The sequence below is a fragment of the Pseudorca crassidens genome, chromosome X (assembly GCF_039906515.1).
Source record: "Pseudorca crassidens isolate mPseCra1 chromosome X, mPseCra1.hap1, whole genome shotgun sequence".
Classification (NCBI taxonomy): domain Eukaryota; kingdom Metazoa; phylum Chordata; class Mammalia; order Artiodactyla; family Delphinidae; genus Pseudorca; species Pseudorca crassidens.
The window spans coordinates 36578928-36591385 of record NC_090317.1 but is presented as its reverse complement, the minus strand read 5'-3'; the positions used below and the strand labels follow the sequence as shown (position 1 = coordinate 36591385).

Genomic DNA, 12458 nt, shown 5'->3' with positions numbered 1-12458 from the left:
AAACAAAATCACCCTAAATCTTACTACTAAGATACAACTGCTGGCTATTATTTTGAGATCTGGTTCTTAAATCTGAAATGTCTTTTGTTGAGAAAATCAAGACTGCAGAAAATGGCACGGATTTTGGGATGCAGTGGTCATTTCATTAAATATTTAGTGAGCACCTACTATATGTTACTGATATTCCAGGGGCTGAGATTCAGCCAGAAACAGGACATGCATGATCCCTGCTTTTAGGGTACTTATAGCCCAATAGAGGGGGATAGGAAAACAAAATAAAAGTATAAAATAAGCAGTGGGTTTTGCCCACATAGGCCTTGGACAACAATAAGCAAGAGGGGGCAGCCCCAGTAGTTCCTGCCCAGCTGTCCTTACCACTCTGTAGACCGCAGGGAGAGGGCTCATTGGTCCAGAGGAGGACGTGGAGAATAGGAGAAAGATGTAATCTCTTAGAGCTGAAAGGGACCAGGTTAATGTGATTCTGCCACTGGGCATCTGTTCATCCAGCCTTGGCTTAAAATAACACTGTCTCACCAGCCTGCTCAGCCTCCTGCAGGACCCTTTCAAGATCAGAAAGCCTTTTTGACAGGTTTACTGAAAATCTGCCTCCTTGCTACCACTGGGTGGCAGTAGTCCTAATTCTGTCACCCAAGCAACCCAGAATAAATGCATACCTTCCATAGGAAAACATTTTTGAGATTTGAAAGCAGGTGGGAAGCCTCTATATCCCTGGATGCCTCTCTTTTGTAGGCCCCATGTCTCTGGTCCCTTCTAGAGCCACTCCTGTTATGGGGTGGTTTCCAGCCCCTGTGTCAATTTCGAGACCCTCCTCTGGAGGTGTTCCACTTTCTCAGTGGTCCTCTTAAAGTGTGCTGCACAGGATGGAACAGGAGACTCCAGGAGAAAACAGCAGAGATTGCAGTGTGACAATTATATTCTGGAATCGAAAAACCTTACTTTTTTTTAACATCTTTATTGGAGTATAATTGCTTTACAAAGGTGTGTTAGTTTCTGCTGTATCACAAAGTGAATCAGCTATACATATACATACATCCCCCTATCTCCTCCCTTTTGCGTCTCCCTCCCACCCTCCCTATCCCACCCTTCTAGGTGGTCACAAGGCACCGAGCTGATCTCCCTGTGCTATGTGGCTGCTTCCCACTAGCTATCTATTTTACATTTGGTAGTGTATATATGTCCATGCCACTCTCTCACTTCGTCCCAGCTTACCCTTCCCCCTCCCCGTGTCCTCAAGTCCATTCTCTACATCTGCGTCTTTATTCCTGTCCTACCCCTAGGTTCTTCACATCCATTTTTTTTTTTAGATTCCATATATATGTGTTAGCATACAGTATTTGTTTTCTCTTTCTGACTTACTTCACTCTGTATGACAGACTCTAGGTCCATCCACCTCACTACAAATAACTCAATTACGTTCCTTTTTATGGCTGAGTAATATTCCATTGTATATATGTGCCACATCTTCTTTATCAATTCATCTGTCGATGGACACTTAGGTTGCTTCCATTGACCTGGCTATTGTACATAGAGCTGCAATGAACATTGTGGTACATGACTCTTTTTGAATTATTAGAAACCTTACTTTAATTAATTCAACCTAAATTTGTGCTCTGTTTTTAGCAGCTAAATAATTTAGCTATGTTAAACTGTTGGCTCAAATCGAACCCCTAGATCTTTTTTGAATTGTTTGTTTTTATGTGACCTGATGCTGAGCTATGCTTCCCTTATTTTGGTCTTACAAAATAGACTTAAGTTTTTGAGGATTTTTTTCTTTATCTTATAAATTTCACTTTATTATTTTTTTTAATTTTAGCCCAGTACTCCAGCCCATCTGAGCTCATTTTGAATCTCAGTTTTGTTCTTCAACATATTTGATATCCCTGCCGGCTTTGGGTCATCTCCAGACTTGTAAGTACATTTTCTGTGTCATCTAAGTAATTAGTAAAAGTGGAAAAGCCTGTGGCCTTTCTCTGGTGACTTTTCTGCTGGTTGCCACCTACGCTTTGTGTAAAATTCTTTGATCAATTGCTAATCCATTTCACTTGTGCTATATAACCTGGTTAATATGTTGCTGCCTTATCTCAGCTCATTCATAGAAAGTTACAGGAGACAATTTCAGATGCACTGCTGAACCCAAGATATGTTGTAGTTACAAAAGACAGGATGGATGAAGGATGATCTAAGATGGCTCGTTTTGTTTTGTAAAATGGAAACTACTGTACTTTTTTTTCCAATTACAAAAGTAATATAATTGTAAAGGTCAACAGCATGCAAAAGCATATAAATTAGAAAGTGAAAGTTCCTCTGTAATTATTTGTGCTGACAACCTACCAGATAACTGTGGTTAATGGTTTTGTGCATTCCTAAACACAGATCTATGATTCAAATCAAATCATGCTAGAGAGAATGTTGTGTGACCTGCTGTTTTCACTTACAGTCTTTTGGAAACATCTTTCCTTGTCAGAATGTATAGTTTTACTTCATCCTTTTTAACACCATAGTGTTCTTTTCTGGGGATGTTTCCTAACTTAACTCGTCAGTCCCGTATGGAAGGATATTTAGATCATCGGCACACTTTTGCTGTTGTAAACAGTGTTGCGTGGTGAACTTTCCTTGCACTTAATAAATGTTAGCTGCTATTATCATCATGGGTGACCATATTACCTATTCCATAGAGTTAGGAAGATTAAATGAGAACATATGTAAAACATCCAACACAGTGCTCCGCATAAACTGAGTGTTAAATAAATGACAGCAATAATTGATTGTATTTATATCCCCCTTTGGATACCTACCTCATTATAACTTGTGTGACTTCTATTTGTGTTCATGTCTTGATCGCCTCCTCTAATTTATAAGCTCCCTTGAGAGCGGAGTTCTCTCTCTCATTCTCTCTCTTTTTTTCTCCCCACCCCCCTGCCGCCGCCACCAACTAGAAAGCATAAAAGACCCATTGCTGGGGATTAGTGAGCTCTCTAAAATTTAGATGAATAAATGTTGCCATAATATTTTAAATCTCTTTATCGCTGTATTGTGTTCTTGTTAGAAAGCATCTTTCCCATTAACTAATCAACGGGGCCTTGTCTGTTGGGCAGGGCATGGCATACATATTCCAACAACTGAGCCACTGGTCACAGTATTAGCAATCTATGGAATCGTAGCTTTGGGAAGGTTTCCAGAAAACAATGGCCTTGAGTGTGTGTTTATCTGAGCAGAATACATTTACATGTCGCTCTCAGGCTTCTGCTGTCTAAATGGAAAGGGACATCAAGTGCCAACTTAGTTTAGGCCACCATGAAGTCTCTCTTAGACTACCACAGTGGCCTCCTAAGTTGTTTCCCTACTTTCACTCATGCCCTCCACACTGCAGCAAGAGCAATATTTAGACAATAGTAAATCAGATCACATCATTCCCCTCCTCAAAACCCTTCACTGGCTCTCATCTCACGTAGTACAAAATCCAGTTTGCTTCCCATGGTCTACAAGGCCCTGCATAATCTGGCCCCTGCATATCTCTCCAAACTCATCTTGTTTCACTCTTCCCCTTGCCCACTCTGCACCACCCACACCGGCCTTCTGTTGTGAGAACACACGCAGCTCATTCCTGCTTCAGTGCCTTCATTCTCATTCTGCTCGCCACCAGGAATTGAATCCCACCCATGCCCCAACTTTCCCATGCTTCCTTCTGCCCTTCAGGTTTCCATTTAATGATACCATTTCAGAATGGTATCATTCATTGAGGTCTTTCCTGTGTATCCTATCTCAAGTAGGTTCCCGTTGGTTCATGTCCCCCATGTTAATCTCAAACTCATTGGTTCTCAGCCCTCATTTCACATTAGAAGTCACTCAGAGAACATTAAAAACGTGGCCAGACTCCTTCTAGACCAAGGAAATCAGAACCTCTATGGATGAGTCCCAGGTTATCTATACTTTAAATGTTCCTCTGGTGATTTTAATGTGAAGCCAAGGTTGACAGCTGCTGTTCTAATCTATCAGCTTGTCTATTTTCTCCTTAGTACTTATCACAAGCTGTAATTATTATGCTTATTCCATTCATTTATTCAATAAATATTTATTGAGCCCCTACCATGTGCCCAGCATGACTCGAAATACAGGGATTAAAACAATGAACACCATAAACACAAATCCTAACCTTTAGGTAACTTCCATTCTAATACGGAAGATAAACAATAAGATATATATGTATATATGTGTATACACACACACATATGTATATATATAGCTGTGGACTGAATGTTTGTGTTTGTGACCCCCAAATTTCATATACTGAAGCCCTAACCTCCAATTGGATGATATTTAGAGATGGGGCTTTAGGAGGCAATTAGGGTTAGATGAGGTCATGAGGGTAGGGCCCTGGTCTCATGAGATTAGTTTCCTTGTAAAAAGAGACGCTGGAGAACTTACTCTGTCCCCCATCCCATTCCCTCTCCCACACACACATGAGGAGAGGTCCTGTGAGCACATAACAGCCACCTACCAGGCAAGAGAAGAGGCCTTAGAATGAAACCTACCTTGCTGTCACCTTGATCTTGGACTTCCCAGCCTCCAGAACGGTGAGAAGTACATTTCTGTTGTTTAAGCCGCCCAATGTATGGTATTTTGTTAGGGCAGCCTGAGCAGACTAAGACATATGGTATGTTAGATAAGGATAAGTGCTAAGGAGAAAAATAAAGCATAAAATGGAGATTTTTTTTTAGAGGGGAGAGAGAGAAGTTTTAGATAGAGTGGCCTAGAAAGGAGAATCTTGAGTAAAGATATGAAGGAAATGAGAGATCTAGATATGCAGCTATTTGGAGATAGAGCATTCAAGGCAGAGAAAAAGTAAGTGCAAAGGCCCTGAGGCTGGACCAGACCTGGTGTGTTTGAGAAACACAAGGGGGCCAGTGTGGCTGGAGAGTTGAGAACAAGGGGCAGAGTGGTAGGAGATAAATTCAGAAAAGTAATGGAGGACAGATAATGTGGAAACTTAAATGTTATTGTAAGAACTTTGGCTTTTACTCTGAGTAAAAAGTGGCACGTAATCACTGAAGAATTTCTAGCAGAGAGGTAACATAATCGGACTTAGATTTTAATAGGCTCACTCTATCTGCCATGTTGAGAATAAACTGAAGGGGCAAAAAGGCGGGAGCAGCAGAACCAGCTAGGAAGCTGCTGCAATAACCCAGGTGAGAGATGATGGTGGCTTGGAGAAGGGTGGTAGCAATGGTAGTGATATGAGAGACAATGGTCAAAATCTCTACGTACCTTGAGAGTTAGAGTACACAGGATTTGCTGACTGTGTTGGGCCCGAGGCAGTGCATAGTCAAGGACAACACCATGGTTTTTGGCCTGAACGTCTAGAAGAATGGAGTTGCCATTTTACTGAGATGGGAAAGACTACGGGAAGAGTAGGTTTGAGGGGAAAATATCAAGGGCTTAGTTTTGAAGTTGACAATTTTGAAGCACCTGTTTTTAGACATTCAACTGGGGATGTTAAGTAGAGAAGTGGAAATATAAATCTGGAGTTCATAGGAGAGGTTGGTGCTAGAGATAGGACTTTGGGAGCTATGAGATTGGACGAAATCACCTCAAGAGTAAATTCAGGTAGAAAAGAGAAGAGGTCCAAGGACTGAGACCTAAAGCATTCCAAAGTCTAGAGGTTGAGTTGAAGAGCAAAAGAAATTGGACCTGAGAAGAAGCAGCCAGAGTAAAAGGAAGAAAACCAATAGAATGTGGTTTCCTGGAAGCCAAGGGAAGAAAGGCATTCAAGGAAGAGAGAGTGGTCACTATGTCAAACACTGCAGAGAGTTCAAGGAAGAGGAGGACGAAGAAAGACCGTGGGATTTTGTAACATGTAGAGGAGGGCAGCAATAGGGTAGTAGCAGTATCTGGAGGGAGGATTAGAGTTGAGAGAGGATTTTATTAATGTTTTGGATGGGAGAAATAATATTCTAATGCGAATGATCCAGTCTCCCACATTAGAATGTAAGCTCCTTGAGGGCAGGGATTTTGTTTCTTTCATCCCCATCACCTCCCACGGTGCCTAGCACAGAGTCGGCGTTCGATGAATGTTGTTGAGACATCGAGCAGAGACTTGTGGTTGTCAAGGGGGAGGGGGTGGGGGAGGGATGGATTGGGAGTCTGGGTTTAGCAGATGCAAACTATTATATATAGGATGGATAAACAACAAGGTCCTACTGTATAGCACAGGGAACTATATTCAATATCCTGTAATAAACCATAATAGAACAGAATATGAAAAAGAATATATATATATGTATAACTGAGTCACTTTGCTATACACCAGAAACTAATGCAATATTGTAAATCAGCTATACTTCAATAAGATACATTTTAAAAAATGTTGTTGAATAGGTGAATGATCAAATGATTGAAGGAATCAATGGAAGTAAAGGTCAAAGAGTTGAGTAAGAAGTAGTAGCAGGATAAAGTGGCAGGTGAGTTGAGTAGCACCCTGGCTTGAGTTCCAGTCACTCCTGCCACACGCCTGGCACACCAAGCTTACCCCAGGGCCAGACAGCTTAGGCATGCGTTGCATGACACAACTCTCTTTGCCAAGAGGGCACGCTGTGTCTCTGCGGTCATCCGTTCCAGGGAGCAGACAGGCTTTGGAACTGTAAGAACTGAGCGCGGCCAGACAAGACCGCAAAGCTCAGGAGCACGCCAAAAGAGAAAGCCCTCTGTGTCATCGCCATTCTCCGGGTGTGGTCTGTCTGCGGCACAGGGCACATGTGAGACACGGGACACACTGCTGACCCAGTCTGCCCCTGCTGGCTGGAGGGTGATTAATAACCTCCTGTAGCTCAGGCCAAGGAACAGCTAAACCAGAGTCCAAGGAGAAGCCCATGGCCATGCAGCCACCGGAAGCCTTGGACCTGGCTCCTCCCAGCAGCTGCACTGCGTAATCCCCACAGTGTAAGGTGATGGGCTGGCCCAGTGGGGCTTCCCCATGGTGCCTGTGACTCAGCTGTTGCTGGAAAGATGGCATGGCCCAGCGCCGGGCTGGTGCATAAGGGGCACTTTTGAATGAATGAACCCTTTGGGACTCTGGGAATTGACACAAATAGTGAGGAAAGAATGCTTCTTTTTCCATGCCTTCCCTGTCATCTCACTCTATGCCCAGACACAGTCCTATGCTGGGACACAGCCAGGGGCAGAGCATGTCCTGGGCTGGGAAGAAAGGACAGGGAAGCCCACATAGTTAATTGGCAGCACCCCCAGATGGACCTTTTCCATCTCCTCACCTGGCCCCCAAAGACTCCACCGTCATGTCAGGTCTTAGGAGTCCAAAACGTTTATTTCAATCCACATTGACTTAATACTTGATCTGGACCACATCCTGTGTGTTTTCTCAAAGTTGTTACTATAATAATAAATACAATAACAACAGTGACCACTACTACTACTTCTACTATTAGTAATAATTACTGCAGCTGACACATACTGAGCACCTACTACGGGCCAGACGCTGGGCTAAGTACTTTACATACATTGTCTGTTGTACTCCTCACTGCAGCCCTGTGACGTGACTACTATTTTTTTTAATTGAAGTGTAGTTGATTTACAATGTCATGTTAGTTTCAGGTGTACAGCACAGTGATTCAGTTATACATATACATTCTTTTTCAGATTCTTTTCACTTATATGTTACTACAAGATATTAAGTATAGTTCCCTGTGCTGTACAGTAGGTCCTTGTTGGTTACCTACTTTATATATAGTAGTGTGTATCTGTTAATCCCATCCTCCTAATATTATTATTGTTTCTCTTGAACAGAAGAGATTCAAGCTATGAAGGGAGAGAGTTGAGATTCAAGCCCAGATCTGTCTCATGACAGACTCACGCTCTACATGGTTCTCTATTATAGAATCAATGTGCTCTTTTAAAAAATGTAAATCAGATAGTATCATGCCTTGGCTTGACAGCCTCCAGTGGCTTCCCATCACACTTAGAGTAAAATCCGACTTTCTTCCTGGGCCATCAAGGCCTGGCAGAACCCAGCCTTTGCCTGCCTCCCCAGCCTTATCTCATTTTCCTCTTCCCCCGCCCCTACAACACCTGTGCACCGGGCTCTGTGGCAGTGGCAGTGCTCCGCTTTGGGTACATTTGGTAGTCTGGCTTTGCTGCTTAACCCTGCTTATGGTGATACTTCCCTTGGAAAATACCTTCCATGGTTCAAACAACCATCCCCATTGGTATAAGGTGGAAGCTGCCTGTGATTGTCAGTGCAGCCATTGTTCCCCGGATAGTTGCTGGGCTATCTTATTACTTTCTCTCTCCCTCACTTGTGTTGTAAGATCCTAGAAGGTTGAGAGTATCCCACATCCTCTCCAGCACCAAGAAGAACGTGATGCTCAGAGGTAAATCTAAGCCCCAATTCTCATTCGGTCACTGTTGATATTTGGTGAGACTCTCCTGGATGTCTGGGGTGTGGGGCCCAGAAACAGCACTGGACTAGGAAACGTATGACCTATATCTTACTCTGGTTCTTTCACTCATTAGCTTAGGAGACCTTAGATGAATCCTTTCACTTTTCTAAGCCTCAGTTTCTTCATCAGTCAATGAAAGTAATAGTCTCTGCCCCTGAGGGATCGCTTTGAATATCTAATAAGATGACTTACTGGATAGTGGTCTGTAAAGTAGAGAAATTTACATAAAAATGCCTATTGAGTGCTTACTATATTTCAGATACTCTAGACTTCTCACATGTTTTACCTCAATCAATCCTCAGAAAAAATATACTATACTAGTATTAACAGCATCTCCACTTTACAGATGAGAAAAATGAGACACAGAGAGGTTAAAAGTTTTGTTCATCATTACCTAGCTAGTAAGTGTTAGAGCCAGATTGTGAACCCAGGCAATCTGGCTTCAGAACCTGTAGACTGAGCCACTCACTTCCACATGTAAAGTAATGGGTTTTATTAGGGGCATGTCTTAGTCCATTCTGGCGACTATAACAGAATACCATAGACTGGGTGGCTTATAAACAACAGAAATTTCGTTTTTGCAGTTCTGGAGGCTGGCAAATCCAAGATCAAGGTGCCAGCAGATATGGGGTCTGGTGAGGCCCTCTGCCTGGTTGCAGATGGCCATCTTCTCCCTATCATCTCACATAGCACAGGGGGAGAAAGGAGCTCTGTGGACACTTTTTCTAAATAAGGGCACTAATCCTATTCATAAGGGCTCCACCCTTATTACCTAATCACCTCCTAATGGCTTCACCTCCAAATACCACCACATTGGGGATTAGATTTCAACATACGAATTTTGAGGGGATACAAACCTTCAGTCTGTAGCAGACGGGAGGTTATTATTATTTTTTAAAGTAAAAAATAATTTTTGCTATCATTTTGTCCAAGTGTTGTACCACTATTCCTCTCACTGGGCCATATGCTACTTGGTTTCCTTCACCTGTTATTGTTTAACATTATGGTAGCGGACCCTCACTCCACCCCAATTCTCTTACCTTCCCCTTCCTCAAAGCCACAAGAGGTTCCCAACACATGTGATATTCCAGAGAACATAATCTTCCCATGTCCAGAGATGAGTGTGGGTGCCTGGGGGTCTGATCCCTTTGTGTCTTCATGAGTACTGAGCACCTCCCACGTGTCAGGGCCTGTCCTAGTCAACTGAGGATACCTCAGGGAACAAACAATCAAAATATCCCACCTTGCACAACTTCACTTCAACGGTATTCTTGCCCCCAATACACAACCTTAATCTAACTGTGAGATAACATCAGACAAACCTCCATCGAAGGAAACTACAAAGTAACTGACCTGGACTTGTCAAATTGTCAAGGTCATGAAAGACAAAGACTGAGGAACTGTCACAGTTTAGAGGACGCTAAGGAGACATGACAACAAATACAATAGGAGATCCTGAATTGGATCTTGGGATAGAAAAAGGACATCAGTGGAAAAACTGGGGAAATTTGAATAAGGTCTGTAGATTAGTTAACAGTGTGGTATCAGTATTAATTTCTTGGTTTCAATACTATTACCATTATTATCTAAGGTGTTTAATGTTAGGGGAAGCTGGGTGAATGGTATACAGCAACTCTCTGTGCTATGTTTACAATTTTCCTGTAAAGTCTAACATTATTTCAGGAAGTTTGAAAGCAGGCTGGCAGGCACAGAAATGATAAATGCCAAAGGATATGGGAAGGGCATTGACAGTATCTGCTACGCTTCCTGAGCCGCAGTGTCTTCATCTGTAAATTAGACCCAATAATAATGTATCTCAAAGAATTTGTATGGGAACCTGCTTTTGAAGTATTATAAAAATGCAAGCTATAAATATTCAGTTTTGTGACAGAAGCTACAGAAGAAATAAAAATACCATCACTCCATCCTCTAGGAAAATTTTTTTTAATAAAATTATTTCAAAATAAAAAGTTAAACAGATCCCTGCCTTCCTGGGGCTCACCTTTTGGTAGAGAGAAGGTGGAGGAGGGAATAAGTAAAGCAATCAGGAAATTAGTATTTTAGAAGGAAATAGATGCTATGGAGAGAAATAAAGTAAGGCAGATAGGGAGCAGAAGAGGGGCAGTTTTAAAATAGGATGGTTATGGCAGGCCTCACTGAAAAGGTGGCATTTGAATAAAGACTTTAAAGGAGGGAGGGAGCAAGAGCTCCAAGAAGGAGTGTATCAGTCAGAGGGAATAGCGAGTGCAAAGGCCCTGAGGCTTGACCACTTTAAGGAACAGCAGGAAGCCTGGAGTGACTAGAACAGAGCTTAGCAAGGTCGGTTTGCCTCATCCTGTGATCTTAAAGATAACAGGACGAAACTGGCCACAGGGGAAGGCTCAGGGAAGTCAAACAATAGACACCAAATAGAGGACCTGCCATTGTCCTCTGTTTCCAGCAGAGTCACCAATGACAGAAACATGAAGGCAAAGAAAAGAGCAGGGAAGTGAAATCGCTGAAGTCTAGAGTCCTTGTCCAATTTCTGGTGAGGAAACAAATCATTATTAAGCACCATAACGAGTTACTGAGTCTCCTGTGCTTGATTTCTCTCCAATCAGTGAACTCTAATTAATGCTGAGTGTGGCAGTAATACCACCGCCTGAGACATCTTCATGATTTCGCCTTAATGAGAAGTGTAATTGGTAGCATAGAAAAGCGGGCTGATTTTTCTTGGCCTAATAAGTAGAATTGATGAAAAATGCAGAGCATCCTTCTGGGTTGGTTTATGTGTATTATCAAAAGTCCTTGAGTCATCCAGTTAGCATCATTTGGATATTTGGGGTCCAGTAATGCATGCACTAAGCAGAATGCAGGCCATGATGCCACACGGGAAGCAGCCTCCCCTGGCCTGATGTGTACCTAAGGAAGATGGGCCAAGCACAGGGTCAGGGGGGTGGTCCCTGGAGCCTCCTCGTCTGGCAGCCATGACCCAGGATGCTTCCTCTTCCAGCTGTGCAGAAGCAGCAATCCACGCGGGGAAAGCCAGCCTACTGGGAAGTTTGTAGACAGCAATGGTGTTTTCAGAACACCTCAACTCATCCAGAGGTCCACACAAGCATGCAGCCTTGTCCTTATAGTGTTATAAAGATTGGATGAGAGGATTTAGTGGATAGTATTCTCCAAAATGTAAACTACTCCACTTGTGTAAGGTATCAATATATGTATTACTATTATTAGTATGTACCACAGGAGGTGTAAAGAAAGTAGAAGACCTACAGCCATAGTGTTTTCTGCTTCTCTGCACGTCTAATGTTATATAGAGGGGGCCATTACCCTCTTTTTAGAAACAACGGCTACCATTTTGAGCACTTACCATGTGCAAGGCACTATGATAAATGCTTTGCATACATCATCTCCTTTCGTCCTCACAATGGTCCCATGAAGTTGGTACTGTTTCTCTCTCCATTTTAAAGTCGGGTAAGTGAGGCTCAGAGACGTTAACTAACTTACCCAAGGTTACAGAATAAGTGGTTAGAAACAGGATTTACATGCAGGAGACTGGCTCTAGGATTCTGCGTCCTTATCTCTGTGCTAAATGCTAACATTTCCCAAACTGAAAGGGATTGGGCAAGAGTCAGGTTCAGAGCAGGGGTATTTGAGTTAGTGTATGTCTGAACTCCACTATTACGTATAAACCCGAGCTTAGGTCAGGTTACGAGATCCTGAAATGTGTACATGTGTGCGTGTATACACAATATTATATTTATGTATAATATATAATATTATGTTTATATATATTATATAATTACACATACCATATTTATATATAATATTAAATGTATATATTTTAAATGCATAAATACATACCATGTATATATTATATTTAATATACATATTAAATAAGCAGAAAATGAGAATTCATGGTGGGAGAGAGTATTAGCCAATTTTTAATAGTCGTAATGTGAAAGACAACCCCTTTGTTAGTTTGAGTTAAGCTATGTGAAA

The 12458-nt window shown here is 42.2% G+C and overlaps 1 protein-coding gene across 2 annotated transcripts in view; it reads left to right on the top strand.

Annotated features, from left to right (window-relative positions):
* Positions 1-12458, top strand: part of PAK3 (p21 (RAC1) activated kinase 3) — a 283577-nt gene that overhangs the window by 46332 nt on the left and 224787 nt on the right. For both annotated transcript variants that reach the window (XM_067723280.1, XM_067723277.1), the window contains exon 2: positions 1835-1929. The gene's annotated coding sequence lies outside the window, so the exon portion shown is untranslated. The remainder of the gene's footprint in view (positions 1-1834; positions 1930-12458) is intronic.